The sequence below is a fragment of the Anas platyrhynchos genome, chromosome 24, assembly GCF_047663525.1.
Source record: "Anas platyrhynchos isolate ZD024472 breed Pekin duck chromosome 24, IASCAAS_PekinDuck_T2T, whole genome shotgun sequence".
Lineage (NCBI taxonomy): Eukaryota > Metazoa > Chordata > Aves > Anseriformes > Anatidae > Anas > Anas platyrhynchos.
This window is the reverse complement of record NC_092610.1, coordinates 8,404,303-8,426,671: the sequence shown is the minus strand read 5'-3', so window position 1 is coordinate 8,426,671 and position 22,369 is coordinate 8,404,303.

The window sequence follows — 22,369 nt, the reverse complement described above, 5'->3', positions numbered from 1 at the left end:
CGTTAAGACTCCCCCGGGGAGTTCAGTTGTACCCAAAGCCTTCCTTTGGGGGCACTTCTGGATGGGTCAATGGGTCTTGAAACGCTATATCTGGAGCCCGAGTTTTCAGTTGTCCCAAATGCCGGCTAGGGTTATATTTAGTGTTGCTCGGAAAGAGCAAACCCGGAGGGTACAGTTGCATGTGGGGCTGCATAAAGGGTCTCCTGGGGAATTAAGATATACCCGAAGCCTTCCTGTGGGGGCACTTTTGGATGGGCGAATGGGGCTAGTAACGCGTTTTCTGGGGCCCGATTTTTCGGTCGTCTGCAATGCGGGCCAGGGTTTTATTTAGTGTTGCTGTGAAAGAGCGAATACGGAGGGTCCAGTTGCATGTGGGGCTGCGTAAAGGCTCCCCTGGGGAGTTCAGTTGTACCCAAAGCCTTCCTTTGGGGGCACTTTTGGATGGTCCAAGGGGAATCGCAATGCGTTTTCTGAGGCCCGCATTTTAAGTGTTCTCCCATTGCGCCGAGGGCTATATTTAGGCTCGGTGTGAAAGAGTGAACGCGGAGGGTCCAGTTGCATGTGGGGCTGCATAAAGGCTCCCCTGGGGAGTTCACTTGTACACAAAGCCTTTTTGTCCAGGTACTTTTGGAAGGGCGAATGGGGCTTGTAACGCGTTTTCTGGGGCCCGATTTTTCAGTCGTCTGCCATGCGGGCCAGGGTTATAATTAGGGTTGCTCGTAAACAGCAAACACAAAGGGTCCAGTTGCATGCGGGGCTGCATAAAGGCTCCCCTGGGGATTTCACTTGTACTCAAAGCCTTCCTCTGAGGGCACTTTTGAATGGGCGAAAGTGGCTCAGACAGCGTTTTCTGGGGCCCGAGTTTTCAGTCGTCTCCCATGCCGGCTAGGGTTATATTTAGAATTGCTCGGAAAGAGCAAACCTGGAGGGTCCAGTTGCATGTGGGGCTGCATAAAGGTTCCCCTGGGGCGTTCAGTTGTACCCAAAGCCTTCCTTTGGGGGCACTTTTGGATGGTCCAAGGGGAATCGCAATGCGTTTTCTGAGGCCCGCATTTTAAGTCTTCTCCCATTGCGCCGAGGCCTATATTTAGGCTTGCGGTGAAAGAGTGAACCCGGAGGGTCCAGTTGCATGTGGGGCTGCATAAAGGCTCCCCTGGGGAATTCACTTGTACCCAAAGCCTTTTTTTCCAGGCACTTTTGGATGGGCGAATGGGGCTTCTAACGTGTTTTCTGGGGCCCGATTTTCCAGTCGTCTGTCATGCGGGCCGGGGTTATATTTAGGGTTGCTATGAAAGAGTGAACGCGGAGGGTCCAGTTGCATGTGGGGCTGCATAAATGCTCCAATGGGGAGTTCACTTGTACCCAAAGCCTTCCTTTGGGGGCACTTTTGGATGGGCAAAAGTGGCTCGGAAAGCGTTTTCTGGGGCCCGAGTTTCCAGTCGTCTCCCATGCCGGCTAGAACTATCTTTAGAGTTGCTCGGAAAGAGCGAACCCGGAGGGTCCAGTTGCATGTGGGGCTGCATAAAGGCTCCCCTGGGGAGTTCAGTTGTACCCAAAGCCTTCCTTTGGGGGCACTTTTGGATGGTCCAAGGGGAATCGCTGTTGCCGACGGAAGGAAGACCCAGCACATCAATATGAGTGAACAGTGAACTTCAACTTTAATGGATAGCTCAGTCGTCTTTTATCTAGTTTGAACATAATCAACTCATACATATTGCAGAAACTAAGCTCAGGATTGGTTAACACTTCCCGGGCTTTTCAGTCTGGTCCTCCTTCTTTTGGCTACTTGTCCCACCTTAGGGACTTTCCCGATGGCCCAAGGGCATCGTGTCCTTGAGCCTGATTGGCTCTCAGCCAGCGGTGTACGTGCCAAGGCTCATGTGAGTTGAGTACGGTGCTTCACCAGCCCATTGTCTCCCAACTGCTCAACATTCACATGTCCCACCTCACTTAACGATTCCTCCACAATTCCCCCGTTTTTATTTTGCAGCAACTATAATCAATATAACTATAAGTAGAAAACGAAGTTCCTCTTTGACGAAGAAAAAACCATCCACCCATGTTCCCAAAAACAGATTTAAACCAACCTTCAAACCAACTATCTTGTACTACAATTTTTTGCGTATGATCCCTTAACCATTTCAAACATAATCAACTCATCAACGAAAGGATCAGACGCAGCCAGCCGTCATTGTCAAAGATAATGCAACCAAAATCCCTTGTGCCGTTAGATCAGCCATGGTTGCTGTTATTCGTACTTGATGACTTTTCTTCAATGGCTGGTTTAACACACCGACTAGGCACCCAGGTTGGCCCTGTAGGGGAAGAGATACACACATAACCTCGCCCCATATAAATCACATCAGCAGGCCCCAGCCATTGTCCCGTTTTCGTATCTCGGTACAGTACTCTCATAATACATTTATTATCATTTTCAGACTTAATGTAATGACGTGTCGCGGGTGGTTCCTCATCATCTCCAAATACACACAAATGATTGAGAACAAATAAGGTTTTATCCACCCTCTCTCTAATATCTGTAATGTCTTTGAACTTTTCCAAATACTGCTTAACTGTTCCATTAGCTCTTTCTACTATAGCTTGACCAGTTGGTGAATGTGGAATACCAGTTATATGCTTAATGTCCCACAGTTCCATAAATCGCTTAAGTGGCCCACTAACATAGGCTGGACCATTATCTGTCTTTATGGTTTGTGGTACTCCCATTACTGCAAAACAACTGGCAAGATGACGTCGTACATCCCGAACTTTTTCCCCAGGCTGCGGTGTAGCCCAAATCATGTGACTATAAGTGTCTATCGTTACATGCAGATATCTCAATCTGCCAAATGCTGTGACATGAGTGACGTCCATTTGCCACACTTCGTTGGTTTTAATCCCTCTCGGGTTTGTTCCGATTCCGATTCCCACACCCGAATTGTAATGACTACACGTTGGGCAAGCTTTTACTATCGCCTGCGCATCAGCTCTAGACAGTTTGTAAGCCCGCGCAAGTCCTTTAGCGTTCTGGTGAAAAATAGCATGAGCCTCCCGAGCTCTGCAAAAGGGTGACAGTGGTGCTTCAGTGGCTGTTGCGGCAACTAGTCGGTCCGCTCGAGCGTTGCCTTCTCCCAGGCCTTCTTCCCACTGATGACTCCTTATGTGTATTACTGCGTACGGTTCACTTCTTTGAGCTATGGCGATCTGTAGACTGATTATTAATTCTGACAGCCGTTCATTTTTTAAGTCTCTCAAGGCTGAGTCTTCTATACGATTTGCTATGCCTACTACATATAAGGAATCGGATACCACATTTAACGGAACATCTCTCCATTTTATAAATGCCCATACTACTGCAAGAAGTTCTAGTGTCTGTAATGAGTCTTTATCTTGGGCTTGTAAAATTTGGTGTTTCCAACCATGCTCATCCTTCCAAGTCACTGCAGCAGTTTGAGAACGTTTTCCTGCGTCAGTGAAAACTGTCACTGCATTCTTAAGTGGGATAGACGATCGTTTTGGCTTAGTTATCCATCCCTGGTTTTCCATCCATGTCAGAGAAGTTGATTGTAAGGTTTTTGCTACTATAGTAGCGCCATCCTGTAGTAGTGCAGCTTGTAACTCTTCAGAGTTTTGTATATACCATTCCAAATCACCTGGCTTCATGGGTAACCAGATAATATTTGGAGGAACCCCATCCATTTGCAATATTCGATTCCTCCCCTTCTTTACTAATTCTGCTAATGTTGCAATTTTTTCTTGAATTGTTCGTCGAGGTTGTAACGGAGGAGCTATCCATTCTAATACCACAGTTTCTCCTCCCTTCTCCCCCGTTTTTATTTTTTGCTGTGTTATGGCACCCATCAGGCATTTTGAGCCACATAGAATGGTAAGATCGAGTGGCTTATCAGATATACGTCGATGCGTGACACTCGTTGTGATCAAAGATGCGATTTGTTGTAGTATTTCTTGTTGTTTTTCTGATAGTGTCACTTTTGAAGCAGGATCAGTTCCTTTTAATAACGGCCGAAGGGGATTTAACAGTTCATTCGGAATCCCGACTACTGGCCTGATCCATTGTAAATCTCCCAGCAGTTTTTGAGCATCATTAAGAGTTTTGATATCCGATTGGATTGTAAGTTTTTGAGGCTGAATGGTGGAATCTGTAATTTTCCAACCCAAAAACTTCCAGGGACTTGTCTCCTGAACCTTTTCCGGTGCAAGTACGAGTCCCATTTGTTTTAAGGTCAGTGTTAAGTCATTTTTCTGTTGTAGAGAAAACGGTTCCTTCTGGGCTAACAAAATATCATCCATGTAATGATAGATTATTGTCTCTGGCCATTTTCGTCGAATCGGTTGCAGAGCTGCGTCAACATAAAGCTGACATAACATAGGTGAATTACGCATTCCCTGGGGTAATACAGTCCATTCAAATCTTTGATCTGGACCTTCATGATTTATTGCCGGAAGAGTAAAGGCAAACCTCTGTTTGTCATTTTCATGGAGGGCTATTGTGAAAAAACAGTCTTTCAGATCCACAATCAATAAATGCCAACCCTCTGGTATCATAGCAGGATTAGGTAGACCAGGTTGCAGTGCTCCCATAGCACACATTTGATTATTAACCGCTCGCAGGTCGTGAAGTAAACGGTATTTCCCTGATTTCTTGGGAATCACAAAAATTGGAGTATTCCAAGGGCTTGTTGACAGTCTTAGGTGCCCTTGTTGACACTGCTCTTGTACTAGTCTGTGAGCATGTATTAGACTTTCCCGTTTTAGCGGCCACTGCTCAACCCACACAGGTTCATCAGTTTTCCATTTTAGTGGGATTGGGAAAGTCCAAGCAATGGCCATACCTATAAATGGTGATCTGACGTAAGAACCATTCCCATCTGAGCAAGAATGTCTCTCCCTATCAGTGCTTGTACTCCATCTGGCAACGGTAAGACAGATACACTGCATTTTACAACTTTGTCACCTATTGTCCATTGTAGTACTGGTGATCGACGAGCAATAGTTATACCTCCTACTCCTGCTACAGTGGTACTTGATTCGAATGTAGGCCAATGCGGTGGCCAACTTTGCGCACTGATTATTGTCACATCTGCGCCAGTGTCCAACAATGCCTCAATTTGCAGTTTCTCATCCTTTAAACATACTGTGATTTTTTGTCGTGGTCTCTGCTGCATGCCAAGCGTTAATAACGCTATTTTTCCTGTGGAGCCAAATGCTCCGAGTCCTCGGTCCTTATTGACCATCGGTGGTAGAGATGCCGCAAGGTGTGGCAACGGAATTAATTGAGCTATCTTTGTATTCCGCGGCACATGCATTGGAGGAAACATTGCAGAAACTATAATCTGTATTTCCCCACAATAGTCTTTATCTATAAGTCCAACCAATATTTGTAATCCATTCAAGGTAGCAGACGATCTTCCGATCAATAAAGCTCCTACAGGATCACTATTGACAATAACTGGTCCCATAACTCCTGTTCCTACCCTGGTGGGTTTAGAGTCCAATAGCGTTACATCTACTGCTGTTGCCAAATCCAAGCCGAGACTCCCTCTGGTGGCTGGTCGGAGGTAAACGGTGTTGTTCCGGCCGCTGTGGTAAAGACCGCTTTTTGTGTCGTCGCGGGGCGGTCCTTCCCGCTGCTCTGGCCGTTTCCCGACGCACCATACCGACAGATCGCTGTGTTATGTGTATTGGATTGGCAGTTCTGACACCACACTGATCTCGTTCTGCACTCTCGTCTCCTATGTCCGGTGATCCCACAGCGAAAACAACGCAGTTGCAGTGAAGACCATTGGCCAGTAGGACGGCCTCCGGGCGTTTGCAAAGGAGCAAGGGCAGCGAGTACTTGATTCTGCGATTGCTGTGCAGTCTCTCTGAATACCTGTGCCTGTTCTTTCATGCTATTCCCTAGTTGTTTTATTACATCTACCAGCATAGCCTGCGGACCCACGGGTACCTGAGCCATCCTTTCTAAACCCTCCTCAATTGTCCAAGTTCCCGGTAACGTAGCTAATATACTACGAGTTGAAGCGTTGCAGTTTTGAATTGCACACTGCTTTAGAATAGTGCCCTTTAGATCATCAGGTACCCCAGCTGCTTGTATTGCGTTTGCTACTCGATCAATAAACAACCCAAATGGTTCCTCCCTTCCTTGCTTGATGCCCATATAGGATGGTATCCCCCCTGGCTCTCTAATTTGGTCCAAGGCTCTTCGAGCCAATCTCATTGATTCTTTAGCTTTGTCTGGACCCAGCAATGCTTGTGTCTCTAATCTATAATATGGTCCGAGTCCCATCAATTCCTCCAACGTGACACCATACAATGGATCTCCAGGTGCCCTTATTACAGCTACTGCCTCTTGACAAACACTTTGCCAATGCGCATTAAAAAGAAGCTGTTGATGTTGTGTTAGGATCAGCTTCATTATACCACGTATGTCCCCGGGAAGCAATATATTAGTTCCCCAAATATAATCTAACATTTGCCGAGTAGGTTCCCCCTTTAAACCAGAATCATTTACGGTAGATCGCAATTGAGTTAATAATTTCCAGTCTAAATTTGTCATATTAACGGTCACATTCCCCTGTGCATCTGGTGGCGAGTATACTACCGGAAAAGCTTGTGTTAACTGTGCTGCCGTTTCATAATTTCCTTCACGCAGTGCTTCATTTGCTATTTGCCTCCATAGACCTGCTCTTCCCTGCACCCCCGTTGTGAAGGGATTTATATTTGATGGAAATGAGTTAGCACTGGTCCTTTCACTTGCTCCTTTCTCACTTTCTATTGGAGCAGTTGGAGCTGTTGGTAGTGAGAGCTCCTCCTCCGCTACAGAGGACATTGTCACAGGCATCCCCGAAATTCCCGAGACCCCCTGTGTAATAGTAAAAGTTCTAACGGAAGGTGGCAACGGGCAATCTGTTCCTTCCATATTTATTTGCTGTGGATTAACATTATTAACCCTTCTTGGTGGTCCTGACCACTCTGTTGCAGCAGCGGCAACTGTTTGTTCATCTTTATGTGTGGCTAATGCATTAGCCACTATTCTCCATGGCCTCATCAAATCTCCCAGTAAACTTAACATCGTTCCTAACATCATCAAACAATTTATTTCCAAATTTACGCCACTCTGTTCGTTCAAAAAACTGTATCAGGATTTGTAAAACAACCTTTAGCTAGCCCATATACTAATAACCCTGGCAAATCTTTTTCTACAATCTGTATCTAAAATGCTCCGCTTTTCTAAAAAGCATTTGAGCAAATAATACGCCGCTTATCTTTTCATACCTTTATATACGTCGATTGCAGCCTTTGCAAAGACCTCGGCGGCGCTTTTCCGGCGGGACCCTAAATAGGCTCATCCCGGGTGCGGGGACTCCCTTTCACCTTCGCGCGCACCTTCCCGGCGCGGGTGCGGGGATTCTTGTCCCTTCCACCTCCTGGGCTGCCTTTCAGGACCGGCTTCTCCTTTATTCCGTCCAACCGTGGCCGTGGATCACTGCCAGCAGTGTCCAAATCCTGTTCAGACTTGTCCCTGTTCGGGCGCCAATTTGTTGCCGACGGAAGGAAGACCCAGCACATCAATATGAGTGAACAGTGAACTTCAACTTTAATGGATAGCTCAGTCGTCTTTTATCTAGTTTGAACATAATCAACTCATACATATTGCAGAAACTAAGCTCAGGATTGGTTAACACTTCCCGGGCTTTTCAGTCTGGTCCTCCTTCTTTTGGCTACTTGTCCCACCTTAGGGACTTTCCCGATGGCCCAAGGGCATCGTGTCCTTGAGCCTGATTGGCTCTCAGCCAGCGGTGTACGTGCCAAGGCTCATGTGAGTTGAGTACGGTGCTTCACCAGCCCATTGTCTCCCAACTGCTCAACATTCACATGTCCCGCCTCACTTAACGATTCCTCCACAAATCGCAATGCATTTTCTGAGGCCCGCATTTTAAGTCTTGTCCCATTGCGCTGAGGGCTATATTTAGGCTTGCGGTGAAAGAGTGAACCCGGAGGGTCCAGTTGCATGTGGGGCTGCATAAAGGCTCCCCTGGGGAGTTCACTTGTACCCAAAGCCTTTTTTTCCAGGCACTTTTGGAAGGGCGAATGAGGCTTGTAACGAGTTTTCTGGGGCCCGATTTTTCAGTCGTCTGCCTATCGGGCCAGGTTTATATTTAGGGTTGCTGTGAAAGAGCGAATACAGAGGGTCCAGTTGCATGTGGGGCTGCGTAAAGACTCCCATGGGGAGTTCAGTTGCACCCAAAGCCTTCCTTTGGGGGTACTTTGGATGGGCGTAATGGGCTTGTATCACGTTTTCTGGGGCCCAAGTTTTCAGTCTTCTGCCATGCTGGCTAGGGTTATATTTAGGGTTGCTCGTAAACAGCAAACACGGAGGGTCCAGTTGCATGTGGGGCTGTATAAAAGCTCCCCTGGGGTGTTCGCTTGTACTCAAAGCCTTCCTCTGAGGGCACATTTGAATGGTCGAAAGGGGCTCAGAACGCGTTTTCTCGGGCCCAAGTTTTCAGTCGTCTCCAATGCCGGCTAGGGTTATATTTAGTGTTGCTCGAAAAGAGCGAATCCGGAGAGTCCAGTTGCATGAGGGGCTGCATAAAGTCTCCCTTGGCGAGTTCACTTGTACCCAAAGCCTTCCTTTGGGGGCACTTTTGGATGGTCCAAGGGGAATCGCAATGCGTTTTCTGAGGCCCGCATTTTAAGTCTTCTCCCATTGCGCCGAGGGATATATTTAGGCTTGCTGTGAAAGAGTGAACGCGGAGGGTCCAGTTGCATGTGGGGCTGCATAAAGGCTCCCCTGGGGAGTTCAGTTGTACCCAAAGCCTTTTTTTCCAGGCACTTTTGGATGGGCGAATGGGGCTTGTAACGCGTTTTCTAGGGCCCGAGTTTTCAGTCTTCTGCCATGCTGGCTAGGGTTATATTTAGGGTTGCTCGTAAACAGCGAACACGGAGGGTTGAGTTCCATGTGGGGCTGGATAAAGGCTCCCCTGGGGAGTTCAGTTGTACCCAAAGCCTTCCTCTGGGGGCACATTTGGATGGTCCAAGGGGAATCGCAATGCGTTTTCTGAGGCCCGCATTTTAAGACTTCTCCCATTGCGCCGAGGGCTATATTTAGGCTTGGTGTGAAAGAGCGAATACGGAGGGTCCAGTTGTATGTGGGGCTGCGTAAAGACTCCCATGCGGAGTTCAGTTGTACCCAAAGCCTTCCTTTGGGGGCACTTCTGGATGGGTGAATGGCGCTTGAAACGCGTTTTCGGGGGCCCCATTTTTCAGTCGTCTCCCAGACCGGCTAGCGTTATATTTAGTGTTGCTCGGAAAGAGCGAATCCAGAGGGTCCAGTTCCATGTGGGGCTGCATAAAGCCTCCCCTGGGGAGTTCACTTGTACACAAAGCCTTCCTTTGGGGGCACTTCTGGATGGGCGAATGGGGCTTGTAACGCGTTTCCTGGGGCCCGATTTTTCAGTCATCTACCATACAGGACAGGGTTATATTTAGGGTTGCTCGGAAAGAGCGAATCCGGAGGGTCCAGTTGCATATGAGGCTGCATAAAGGCTCCCCTGGGGAGTTCACTTGTACCCAAAGCCTTCCTTTGGGGACACTTCTGGATGGGCGAAATGCGCTTGGAATGAGTTTTCTGGGGCCCGAGTTTTCAGTCTTCTCCCATGCCGGCTAGGGTTATGTTTAGTGTTGCTCGGAAAGAGCGAACCCGGAGGGTCCAGTTGCATGTGGGGCTGCGTAAAGTCTTTCCTGGAGAGTTCAGTTGTACCCAAAGCCTTCCTTTGGGGGCACTTTTGGATGGGCAAAAGTGGCTCGGAAAGCGTTTTCTGGGGCCCGAGTTTTCAGTCGTCTCCCATGCCGGCTAGGCCTATCTTTAGTGTTGCTCGGAAATAGCGAACCCGGAGGGTCCAGTTGCATGTGGGGCTGCATAAAGGCTCCCCTGGGGAGTTCAGTTGTACCCAAAGCCTTCCTTTGGGGGCACCTTTGGATGGGCGAATGGGGCTTGTAACGCGTTTTCTGGGGCCCGATTTTTCAGTCGTCTACAATGCTGGCCAGGGTTATATTTAGGGTTGCTCGGAAAGAGCGAATCCGGAGGGTCCAGTTGCATGTGGGGCTGCATAAAGGCTCCCCTGGAGAGTTCACTTGTACCCAAAGCCTTCCTTTGGGGGCACTTCTAGATGGGTGAAATGCGCTTGGAATGAGTTTTCTGGGGCCCGAGTTTTCAGTCTTCTGCCATACTGGCTAGGGTTATATTTAGGGGTGCTCGTAAACAGCGAACACGGAGGGTCCAGTTGCATGTGGGGCTGCATAAAGGCTCCCCTGGGGAGTTCAGTTGTACCCAAAGCCTTCCTCTGGGGGCACTTTTGAATGGGCAAAGGTGGCTCAGAAAGCATTTTCTGGGGCCCGAATTTTCAGTCGTCTCCCATGCCGGCTAGTCCTATCTTTAGTGTTGCTCGGAAAGAGCGAAACCGGAGGGTCCAGTTGCATGAGGGGCTGCATAAAGTCTCCCCTGGGGAGTTCAGTTGTACCCAAAGCCTTCCTTTGGGGGCGCGTTTGGATGGGCGAATGCGGATTGTAACGCGTTTTCTGGGGCCCGATTTTTCAGTCGTATGCCATGCGGGCCAGGGATTTATTTAGTGTTGCTGTGAAAGAGCGAATACGGAGGGTCCAGTTGCATGTGGGGCTGCATAAAGGCTCCCCTGGGGGGTTCAGTTGTACCCAAAGCCTTCCTTTGGGGGTATTTTGGATGGGCGAAAGGGGCTTGTAACACGTTTTCTTTGGCTTGAGTTTTCAGTTTTCTGCCATGCTGGCTAGGGATATATTTAGGGTTGCTCATAAACAGCGAACCCGGAGGGTCCAGTTGCATGTGGGGCTGCGTAAAGGCTCCCCTCGGGAGTTCACTTGTACCCAAAGCCTTCCTTTGGGGGCACTTTTCGATGGGCGAAAGGGGCTCGGAATGCGTTTTCTGGGGCCCAAGTTTTCAGTAGTCTCCCATGCCGGCTAGGGATATATTTAGTGTTGCTCGGAAAGAGCGAACCCGGAGGGTCCAGTTGCATGTGGGGCTGCATAAAGGCTCCCCTGGGGAGTTCACTTGTACCCAAAGCCTTCTTTTAGGGGCACTTTTGGATGGGCGAATGGGGCTTGTAACGCGTTTCCTGGGGCCCGATTTTTCAGTCGTCTTCCATGCGGGCCGGGGTTATATTTAGGGTTGCTGTGAAAGAGCGAATGCGGAGGGTCCAGTTGCATGTGTGGCTGCATAAAGTCTTTCCTGGGGACTTCAGTTGTACCCAAAGCCTTCCTTTGGGGGCACTTCTGGATGGGCGAAAGGGGCTCGGAACGCGTTTTCTGGGGCCCAAGTTTTCAGTCGTCTCCCATGCTGGCTAGGTTTATATATAGTGTTGCTCGGAAAGAGCGAACCCGGAGGGTCCAGTTGCATGTGGGGCTGCATAAAGACTCCCCTGGGGACTTCAGTTGTACCCAAAGCCTTCCTTTGGGGCCACTTTTGGATGGGCGAAAGGCGCTTGGAATTAGTTTTCTGGGGCCCAATTTTTCAGTCTTCTGCCATGCCGGCTAGGGTTATGTTTAGTGTTGCTCGGAAAGAGTGAACCCGGAGGGTCCATTTGCGTGTGGCGCTGCATAAAGGCTCCCCTGGAGAGTTCACTTGTACCCAAAGCCTTCCTTTGGGGGCACTTCTGGATGGGCGAAAGGCGCTTGGAATGAGTTTTCTGGGGCCCGAATTTTCAGTCGTCTCTCATGCCGGCTAGGTCTATCTTTAGTGTTGCTCGGAAACAGTAAACCCGAAGGGTCCAGTTGCATGTGGGGCAGCATAAAGGCTCCCCTGGGGAGTTCAGTTGTACCCAAAGCCTTCCTTTGGGGGCACTTCTGGATGGTCCAAGGGGAATCGCAATGCGTTTTCTGAGGCTCACTTTTTCAGTCTTCTCCCATTGCGCCGAGGGCTATATATATTGTAGCGGTGAAAGAGCGAAAAAGGAGGGTCCAGTTTCATGTGGGGCTGCATAAAGGCTCCCCTGGGTAGTTCAATTGTACCCAAAGCCTTCCTTTGGGAACACTTCTGGATGGGCGAAAGGGGCTTGGACCAGCGTTTTCTGGGGCCCAATTTTTCAGTCGTCTCCCATGCCGGCTAGGGTAATATTTAGTGTTGCTCGGAAAGAGCGAACCCGGAGGGTCCAGTTGCATGTGGGGCTGCATAAAGGCTCCCCTGGGGACTTCAGTTGTACCCAAAGCCTTCCTCTAGGGGCACTTCTGGATGGGCGAATGGGGCTTTTAACGCGTTTCCTGGGGCCCGATTTTTCAGTCGTCTGCCTATCGGGCAAGGGTTATATTTAGGGTTGCTGTGAAAGAGCGAATACGGAGGGTCCAGTTGCATGTGGGGCTGCGTAAAGACTCCCATGGGGAGTTCACTTGTACCCAAAGCCTTCCTTTGGGGGCACTTCTGGATGAGTGAATGGCGCTTGAAACGCTTTTCCTGTAACCCGAGTTTTCAGTCTTCTGCCATGATGGCTAGGGTTATATTTAGGGTTGCTCGTAAACAGCGAACCCGGAGGGTCCAGTTGCATGTGGGGCTGTGTAAAAGCTCCCCTGGGGTGTTCGCTTGTACTCAAAGCCTTCTTCTGAGGGTACTTTTTAATGGGCGAAAGTGGCTCAGAACGCGTTTTCTCGGGCCCAAGTTTTCAGTCGTCTCCCATGCCGGCTAGGGATATATATAGTGTTGCTCGGAAAGAGCGAACCCGGAGGGTCCAGTTGCATGTGGGGCTGCGTAAAGGCTCCCCTGGGCAGTTCAGTAGTACCCAAAGCCTTCCTCTGGGGGCACTTTTGGATGGGCAAAAGGGGCTCGGAAAGCGTTTTCTGGGGCCCGAGTTTTCAATCGTCTCCCATGCCGGCTAGGCCTATCTTTAGTGTTGCTCGGAAAGAGCGAACCCGGAGGGTCCAGTTGCGTGTGGGGCTGCATAAAGGCTCCCCTGGGGAATTCAGATATACCCAAAGCCTTCCTTTGGGGGCACTTCTGTATGGTCCAAGGGGAATCGCAATGCGTTTTCTGAGGCTCAATTTTTCAGTCTTCTCCCATTGCGCCGAGGGCTATATATAGTGTAGCGGTGAAAGAGCGAATACGGAGGGTCCAGTTGCATGTGGGGCTGCGTAAAGACTCCCCTGGGGAGTTCAGTTGTACCCAAAGCCTTCCTTTGGGGGCACATCTGGATGGGTGAATGGCGCTTGAAACGCTTTTCCTGTAACCCGAGTTTTCAGTCTTCTGCCATGATGGCTAGGGTTATATTTAGGGTTGCTCGTAAACAGCAAACACGGAGGGTCCAGTTGCATGTGGGGCTGTATAAAAGCTCCCCTGGGGAGTTCGCTTGTTCTCAAAGCCTTCCTCTGAGGGCACTTTTGAATGGGCGAAAGTGGCTCAGAACGCGTTTTCTCGGGCCCAAGTTTTCAGTCGTCTCCCATGCCGGCTAGGGTTATATTTAGTGTTGCTCGGAAAGAGCGAATCCGGAGGGTCCAGTTGCATGAGGGGCTGCATAAAGTCTCCCTTGGCGAGTTCAGTTGTACCCAAAGCCTTCCTTTGGGGGCACTTCTGGATGGGTGAATGGCGCTTGAAACGCGTTTTCGGAGGCCCCATTTTTGAGTCGTCTGCCATGCGGGCCAGGGTTATATTTAGGGTTGCTGTGAAAGAGTGAATACGGAGGGTCCAGTTGCATGTGGGGCTGCGTAAAGGCTGCCCTGGGGAGTTCAGTTGTACCCAAAACCTTCCTTTGGGGGCACTTTTGGATGGGCGAAAGGGGCTCGGAATGCGTTTTCTGGGGCCCAAGTTTTCAGTCTTCTGCCATGCTGGCTAGGGTTATATTTAGGGTTGCTCGTAAACAGCGAACCTGGAGGGTCCAGTTGCATGTGGGGCTGCATAAAGGCTCCCCTGGGGACTTCAGTTGTGCCCAAAGCCTTCCTTTGGGGACTCTTTTGGATGGGCGAAAGGGTCTTGTAAAGCGTTTTCTGTGGCCCCAGTTTTCAGTCTTCTGCCATGCTGGCTAGGGTTATATTTAGGGTTGCTCGTAAACAGCGAACCTGGAGGGTCCAGTTGCATGTGGGGCTGCATAAAGGCTCCCCTGGGGAGTTCAGTTGTACCCAAAGCCTTCCTTTGGGGGCACTTTTGGATGGGCGAAAGGGGCTTGGAAAGCGTTTTCTGGGGCCCGAATTTTCAGTCGTCTCCTATGCCGGCTAGGGCTATGTTTAGTGTTGCTTGGAAACAGCGAACCTGGAGGGTCCAGTTGCATGTGGGGCAGCATAAAGGCTCCCCTGGGGAGTTCAGTTGTACCCAAAGCCTTCCTTTGGGGGCACTTTTGGATGGTCCAAGGGGAATCGCAATGCGTTTTCTGTGGCCCGCATTTTAAGACTTCTCCCATTGCGCCGAGGGCTATATTTAGGCTTGCTGTGAAAGTGCGAATACGGAGGGTCCAGTTGCATGTGGGGCTGCGTAAAGACTCCCATGGGGAGTTCAGTTGCACCCAAAGCCTTCCTTTGGGGGTACTTTGGATGGGCGTAATGGGCTTGTATCACGTTTTCTGGGGCCCAAGTTTTCAGTCTTCTGCCATGCTGGCTAGGGATATATTTAGGGTTGGTCGTAAACAGCGAACACGGAGGGTCCAGTTTCATGTGGGGCTGCGTAAAGGCTCCCCTGGGCAGTTCAGTAGTACCCAAAGCCTTCCTCTGGGGGCACTTTTGGATGGGCGAAAGGGGCTCGGAAAGCGTTTTCTGGGGCCCGAGCTTTCAATCGTCTCCCATGCCGGCTAGGCCTATCTTTAGTGTTGCTCGGAAAGAGCGAACCCGGAGGGTCCAGTTGCGTGTGGGGCTGCATAAAGGCTCCCCTGGGGAATTCAGATATACCCAAAGCCTTCCTTTGAGGGCACTTCTGGATGGTCCAAGGGGAATCGCAATGCGTTTCCTGAGGCTCACTTTTTCTGTCTTCTCCAATTGCCCCGAGGTTTATTTTTAGTCTTGCGGTGAAAGAGTGAACCCGGAGGGTCCAGTTGCATGTGGGGCTGCGTAAAGACTCCCCTGGGGAGTTCACTTGTACCCAAAGCCTTCCTTTGGGGGCACGTTTGGATGGGCGAATGGGGCTTGTAACGCGTTTTCTGGGGCCCGATTTTTCAGTCGTCTGCCTATCGGGCCAGGGATATATTTAGGGTTGCTGTGAAAGAGCGAATACGGAGGGTCCAGTTGCATGTGGCGCTGCGTAAAGACGCCCATGGTAGTTCAGTTGTACCCAAAGCCTTCCTTTGGGGGCACTTCTGGATGGGCGAATAGGGCTTGAAAGGCTTTTTCTGTGGCCCGAGTTTTCAGTCTTCTGCCATTACTGCTAGGGCTATATTTAGGGTTGCTCGTAAACAGCAAACACGGAGGGTCCAGTTGCATGTGGGGCTGCATAAAGGCTCCCCTTAGGAGTTCGCTTGTACCCAAAGCCGTCCTCTGGGGGCACTTCTGGATGGGCGAATGGGGCTTCTAACGCGTTTCCTGGGGCCCCATTTTTCAGTCGTCTGCCATGCGGGCCACGGTTATATTTAGGGTTGCTGTGAAAGAGTGAATACGGAGCGTCCAGTTGCATGTGGGGCTGCGTAAAGTCTTTCCTGGGGAGTTCAGTTGTACCCAAAGCCTTCCTTTGGGGGCACTTTTGGATGGGCAAATGTGGCTCGGAAAGCGTTTTCTGGGGCTCGAGTTTTCAGTCGTATCCCATACAGGCTAGGCCTATCTTTAGAGTTGCTCGGAAAGAGCGAACCCGGAGGGTCCAGTTGCATGTAAGGCTGCATAAAGGCTCGCCTGGGGAGTTCAGTTGTACCCAAAGCCTTCCTCTGGGGGCACTTTGGGATGGTCCAAGGGGAATCGCAATGCGTTTTCTGAGGCCCGCATTTTAAGTCTTCTCCCATTGCGCCGAGGCCTATATTTTGGCTTACGGTGAAAGAGTGAACCCGGAGGGTCCAGTTGCATGTGGCGCTGCATAAAGGCTACCCTGGGGAGTTCAGTTGTACCCAAAGCCTTCCTTTGGGGGCACTTTTGAATGGGCGAATAGGGCTTGAAACGCTTTTTCTGTGGCCCAAGTTTTCAGTGTTCTGCCATGCTGGCTTGGTTTATATTTAGGGTTGCTCGGAAAGAGCGAACACGGAGGGTCCAGTTGCATGTGGGGCTGCATAAAGGATCCCCTGGGGAGTTCAGTTGTACCCAAAGCCTTCCTTTGGGGGCACTTCTGGATGGGTGAATGGCGCTTGAATCGCGTTTTCGGGGGCCCGAATTTTCAGTCGTCTCGCATGCTGGCCAGGGTTATATTTAGTGTTGCTAGGAAACAGCGAACCCGGAGGGTCCAGTTGCATGTGGGGCTGCATAAAATCTCTCCTGGGGAATTCAGATATACCCAAACCCTTCCTTTGGAGGCACTTTTGGATGGTCCAAGGGGAATCGCAATGCGTTTTCTGAGGCTCACTTTTTCAGTCTTCTCCCATTGCGCCAAGGGTTATATTTAGTCTTGCACTGAAAGAGTGAACCCGGATGGTCCAGTTGCATGTGGTGCTGCATAAAGGCTCCCCTGGGGAGTTCCGTTGTACCCAAACCCTTCCTTTGGGGGCACTTTTGCATGGGCGAATGGGGCTTGTAACGTGTTTTCTGGGGCCCCATTTTTCAGTCGTCTGCCATGCAGGCCAGGGTTTTATTCAGGGTTGCTGTGAATGAGCGAATATGGAGGGTCCAGTTGCATTTGGCGCTGCATAAAGGCTCCCCTGGGGAGTTCAGCTGTACCCAAAGCCTTCCTTTGGCGGCACTTCTGGATGAGTGAATGGCGCTTTAAACGCTTTCTCTGTGGCCCGAGTTTTCAGTCTTCTGCCATGCTGGCTAGGGTTTGTTTAGGGTTGCTCGTAAACAGCAAACACGGAGGGTCCAGTTGCATGTGGGGCTGCGTAAAGTCTTTCCTGGAGAGTTCAGTTATACCCAAAGCCTTCCTCTGGGGGCACTTTGGGATGGTCCAACGGGAATCGCAATGCGTTTTCTGAGGCCCGCATTTTAAGTCTTCTCCCAATGCACCGAGGGCTATATTTAGGCTTGCGGTGAAAGAGTGAACCCGGAGGGTCCAGTTGCATGTGGGGCTGCATAAAGGCTCCCCTGGGGAGTTCAGCTGTACCCAAAGACTTTTTTTTCAGGCACTTTTGGATGGGCGAATGGGGCTTGTAACGCGTTTTCTGATGCCCGATTTTTCAGTCGTCTGCCATGCGGGCCAGGGTTTTATTTAGGGTTGCTGTGAAAGAGCGAATACGGAGGGTCTAGTTGCATGTGGCGCTGCGTAAAGACGCCCATGGGTAGTTCAGTTGTACCCAAAGCCTTCCTTTGGGGGCACTTCTGGATGGGCGAATAGGGCTTGAAACGCTTTTTCTGGAGCCCGAGTTTTCAGTCTTCTGCCATTACTGCTAGGGCTATATTTAGGGTTGCTCGTAAACAGCAAACACGGAGGGTCCAGTTGCATGTGGGGCTGCATAAAGGCTCCCCTTAGGAGTTCGCTTGTACCCAAAGCCGTCCTCTGGGGGCACTTCTGGATGGGCGAATGGGGCTTCTAACACGTTTCCTGGGGCCCCATTTTTCAGTCGTCTGCCATGCGGGCCAGGGTTATATTTAGGGTTGCTGTGAAAGAGTGAATACGGAGCGTCCAGTTGCATGTGGGGCTGCGTAAAGTCTTTCCTGGGGAGTTCAGTTGTACCCAAAGCCTTCCTCTGGGGGCACTTTTGAATGGGCAAAGGTGGCTCAGAAAGCATTTTCTGGGGCCCGAATTTTCAGTCGTCTCCCATGCCGGCTAGGGTTATTTTTAGGGTTGCTCGTAAACAGCGAACACGGAGGGTCCATTTGCATGTGGGGCAGCATAAAGGCTCCCCTGGGGAGTTCAGTTGTACCCAAAGCCTTCCTTTGGGGGCACTTCTGTATGGTCCAAGGGGAATCGCAATGCGTTTTCTGAGGCTCAATTTTTCAGTCTTCTCCCATTGCGCCGAGGGCTATATATAGTGTAGCGGTGAAAGAGCGAATACGGAGGGTCCAGTTGCATGTGGGGCTGCGTAAAGACTCCCCTGGGGAGTTCAGTTGTACCCAAAGCCTTCCTCTGGGGGCACTTCTGGATGGGTGAATGGCGCTTGAAACGCTTTTCCGTTAACCCGAGTTTTCAGTCTTCTGCCATGATGGCTAGGGTTATATTTAGGGTTGCTCGTAAACAGCAAACACGGAGGGTCCAGTTGCATGTGGGGCTGTATAAAAGCTCCCCTGGGGAGTTCGCTTGTTCTCAAAGCCTTCCTCTGAGGGCACTTTTGAATGGGCGAAAGTGGCTCAGAACGCGTTTTCTCGGGCCCAAGTTTTCAGTCGTCTCCCATGCCGGCTAGGGTTATATTTAGTGTTGCTCGGAAAGAGCGAATCCGGAGGGTCCAGTTGCATGAGGGGCTGCATAAAGTCTCCCTTGGCGAGTTCAGTTGTACCCAAAGCCTTCCTTTGGGGGCACTTCTGGATGGGTGAATGGCGCTTGAAACGCGTTTTCGGAGGCCCCATTTTTGAGTCGTCTGCCATGCGGGCCAGGGTTATATTTAGGGTTGCTGTGAAAGAGTGAATACGGAGGGTCCAGTTGCATGTGGGGCTGCGTAAAGGCTGCCCTGGGGAGTTCAGTTGTACCCAAAACCTTCCTTTGGGGACTCTTTTGGATGGGCGAAAGGGGCTCGGAATGCGTTTTCTGGGGCCCAAGTTTTCAGTCTTCTGCCATGCTGGCTAGGGTTATATTTAGGGTTGCTCGTAAACAGCGAACCTGGAGGGTCCAGTTGCATGTGGGGCTGCATAAAGGCTCCCCTGGGGACTTCAGTTGTGCCCAAAGCCTTCCTTTGGGGGCACTTTTGGATGGGCGAAAGGGGCTCGGAAAGCGTTTTCTGGGGCCCGAGTTTTCAGTCGTCTCCCATGCCGGCTAGGGCTATGTTTAGTGTTGCTTGGAAACAGCGAACCTGGAGGGTCCAGTTGCATGTGGGGCAGCATAAAGGCTCCCCTGGGGACTTCAGTTGTACCCAAAGCCTTCCTTTGGGGGCACTTTTGGATGGTCCAAGGGGAATCGCAATGCGTTTTCTGAGGCCCGCATTTTAAGACTTCTCCCATTGCGCCGAGGGCTATATTTAGGCTTGCTGTGAAAGAGCGAATACGGAGGGTCCAGTTGCATGTGGGGCTGCGTAAAGACTCCCATGGGGAGTTCAGTTGCACCCAAAGCCTTCCTTTGGGGGTACTTTGGATGGGCGTAATGGGCTTGTATCACGTTTTCTGGGGCCCGAGTTTTCAATCGTCTCCCATGCCGGCTAGGCCTATCTTTAGTGTTGCTCGGAAAGAGCGAACCCGGAGGGTCCAGTTGCGTGTGGGGCTGCATAAAGGCTCCCCTGGGGAATTCAGATATACCCAAAGCCTTCCTTTGGGGGCACTTCTGGATGGTCCAAGGGGAATCGCAATGCGTTTCCTGAGGCTCACTTTTTCTGTCTTCTCCAATTGCCCCGAGGTTTATTTTTAGTCTTGCGGTGAAAGAGTGAACCCGGAGGGTCCAGTTGCATGTGGGGCTGCGTAAAGACTCCCCTGGGGAGTTCACTTGTACCCAAAGCCTTCCTTTGGGGGCACGTTTGGATGGGCGAATGGGGCTTGTAACGCGTTTTCTGGGGCCCGATTTTTCAGTCGTCTGCCTATCGGGCCAGGGTTATATTTAGGGTTGCTGTGAAAGAGCGAATACGGAGGGTCCAGTTGCATGTGGGGCTGCATAAAGGCTCCCCTGGGGACTTCAGTTGTACCCAAAGCCTTCCTCTGGGGGCACTTTTGGATGGGCAAAAGGGTCTTGTAAAGCGTTTTCTGGAGCCCGAGTTTTCAGTCTTCTGCCATACTGGCTAGGGTTATTTTTAGGGTTGCTCGTAAACAGCGAACACGGAGGGTCCATTTGCATGTGGGGCAGCATAAAGGCTCCCCTGGGGAGTTCAGTTTTACATAAAGCCTTCCTTTGGGGGCACTTCTGTATGGTCCAAGGGGAATCGCAATGCGTTTTCTGAGGCTCAATTTTTCAGTCTTCTCCCATTGCGCCGAGGGCTATATATAGTGTAGCGGTGAAAGAGCGAATACGGAGGGTCCAGTTTCATGTGGGGCTGCGTAAAGACTCCCCTGGGGAGTTCAGTTGTACCCAAAGCCTTCCTTTGGGGGCACTTCTGGATGGGTGAATGGCGCTTGAAACGCTTTTCCTGTAACCCGAGTTTTCAGTCTTCTGCCATGATGGCTAGGGTTATATTTAGGGTTGCTCGTAAACAGCAAACACGGAGGGTCCAGTTGCATGTGGGGCTGTATAAAAGCTCCCCTGGGGAGTTCGCTTGTTCTCAAAGCCTTCCTCTGAGGGCACTTTTGAATGGGCGAAAGTGGCTCAGAACGCGTTTTCTCGGGCCCAAGTTTTCAGTCGTCTCCCATGCCGGCTAGGGTTATATTTAGTGTTGCTCGGAAACAGCGAATCCGGAGGGTCCAGTTGCATGAGGGGCTGCATAAAGTCTCCCTTGGCGAGTTCAGTTGTACCCAAAGCCTTCCTTTGGGGGCACTTCTGGATGGGTGAATGGCGCTTGAAACGCGTTTTCGGAGGCCCCATTTTTGAGTCGTCTGCCATGCGGGCCAGGGTTATATTTAGGGTTGCTGTGAAAGAGTGAATACGGAGGGTCCAGTTGCATGTGGGGCTGCGTAAAGGCTGCCCTGGGGAGTTCAGTTGTACCCAAAACCTTCCTTTAGGGGCACTATTGGATGGGCGAAAGGGGCTCGGAATGCGTTTTCTGGGGCCCAAGTTTTCAGTCTTCTGCCATGCTGGCTAGGGTTATATTTAGGGTTGCTCGTAAACAGCGAACCTGGAGGGTCCAGTTGCATGTGGGGCTGCATAAAGGCTCCCCTGGGGACTTCAGTTGTGCCCAAAGCCTTCCTTTGGGGACTCTTTTGGATGGGCGAAAGGGTCTTGTAAAGCGTTTTCTGTGGCCCCAGTTTTCAGTCTTCTGCCATGCTGGCTAGGGTTATATTTAGGGTTGCTCGTAAACAGCGAACCTGGAGGGTCCAGTTGCATGTGGGGCTGCATAAAGGCTCCCCTGGGGAGTTCAGTAGTACCCAATGCCTTCCTCTGGGGGCACTTTTGGATGGGCGAAAGGGGCTCGGAAAGCGTTTTCTGGGGCCCGAGTTTTCAATCGTCTCCCATGCCGGCTAGGCCTATCTTTAGTGTTGCTCGGAAAGAGCGAACCCGGAGGGTCCAGTTGCGTGTGGGGCTGCATAAAGGCTCCCCTGGGGAATTCAGATATACCCAAAGCCTTCCTTTGGGGGCACATCTGGATGGTCCAATGGGAATCGCAATGCGTTTCCTGAGGCTCACTTTTTCTGTCTTCTCCAATTGCCCCGAGTTTTATTTTTAGTCTTGCGGTGAAAGAGTGAACCCGGAGGGTCCAGTTGCATGTGGGGCTGCGTAAAGACTCCCCTGGGGAGTTCACTTGTACCCAAAGCCTTTTTTTCCAGGCACTTTTGGTTGGGCGAATGGGGCTTGTAACGCGTTTTCTGGGGCCCGATTTTTCAGTCGTCTGCCTATCGGGCCAGGGTTATATTTAGGGTTGCTGTGAAAGAGCGAATACGGAGGGTCCAGTTGCATGTGGGGCTGCATGAAGGCTCCCCTGGGGACTTCAGTTGTACCCAAAGCCTTCCTTTGGGGGCACTTCTGGATGGGTGAATGGCGCTTGAAACGCTTTTCCTGTAACCCGAGTTTTCAGTCTTCTGCCATGATGGCTAGGGTTATATTTAGGGTTGCTCGTAAACAGCGAACACGGAGGATCCAGTTGCATATGGGGCTGTATAAAAGCTCCCCTGGGGAGTTCGCTTGTTCTCAAAGCCTTCCTCTGAGGGCACTTTTGAATGGGCGAAAGTGGCTCAGAACGCGTTTTCTCGGGCCCAAGTTTTCAGTCGTCTCCCATGCCGGCTAGGGTTATATTTAGTGTTGCTCGGAAAGAGCGAATCCGGAGGGTCCAGTTGCATGAGGGGCTGCATAAAGTCTCCCTTGGCGAGTTCAGTTGTACCCAAAGCCTTCCTTTGGGGGCACTTCTGGATGGGTGAATGGCGCTTGAAACGCGTTTTCGGAGGCCCCATTTTTGAGTCGTCTGCCATGCGGGCCAGGGTTATATTTAGGGTTGCTGTGAAAGAGTGAATACGGAGGGTCCAGTTGCATGTGGGGCTGCGTAAAGGCTGCCCTGGGGAGTTCAGTTGTACCCAAAACCTTCCTTTGGGGGCACTTTTGGATGGGCGAAAAGGGCTCGGA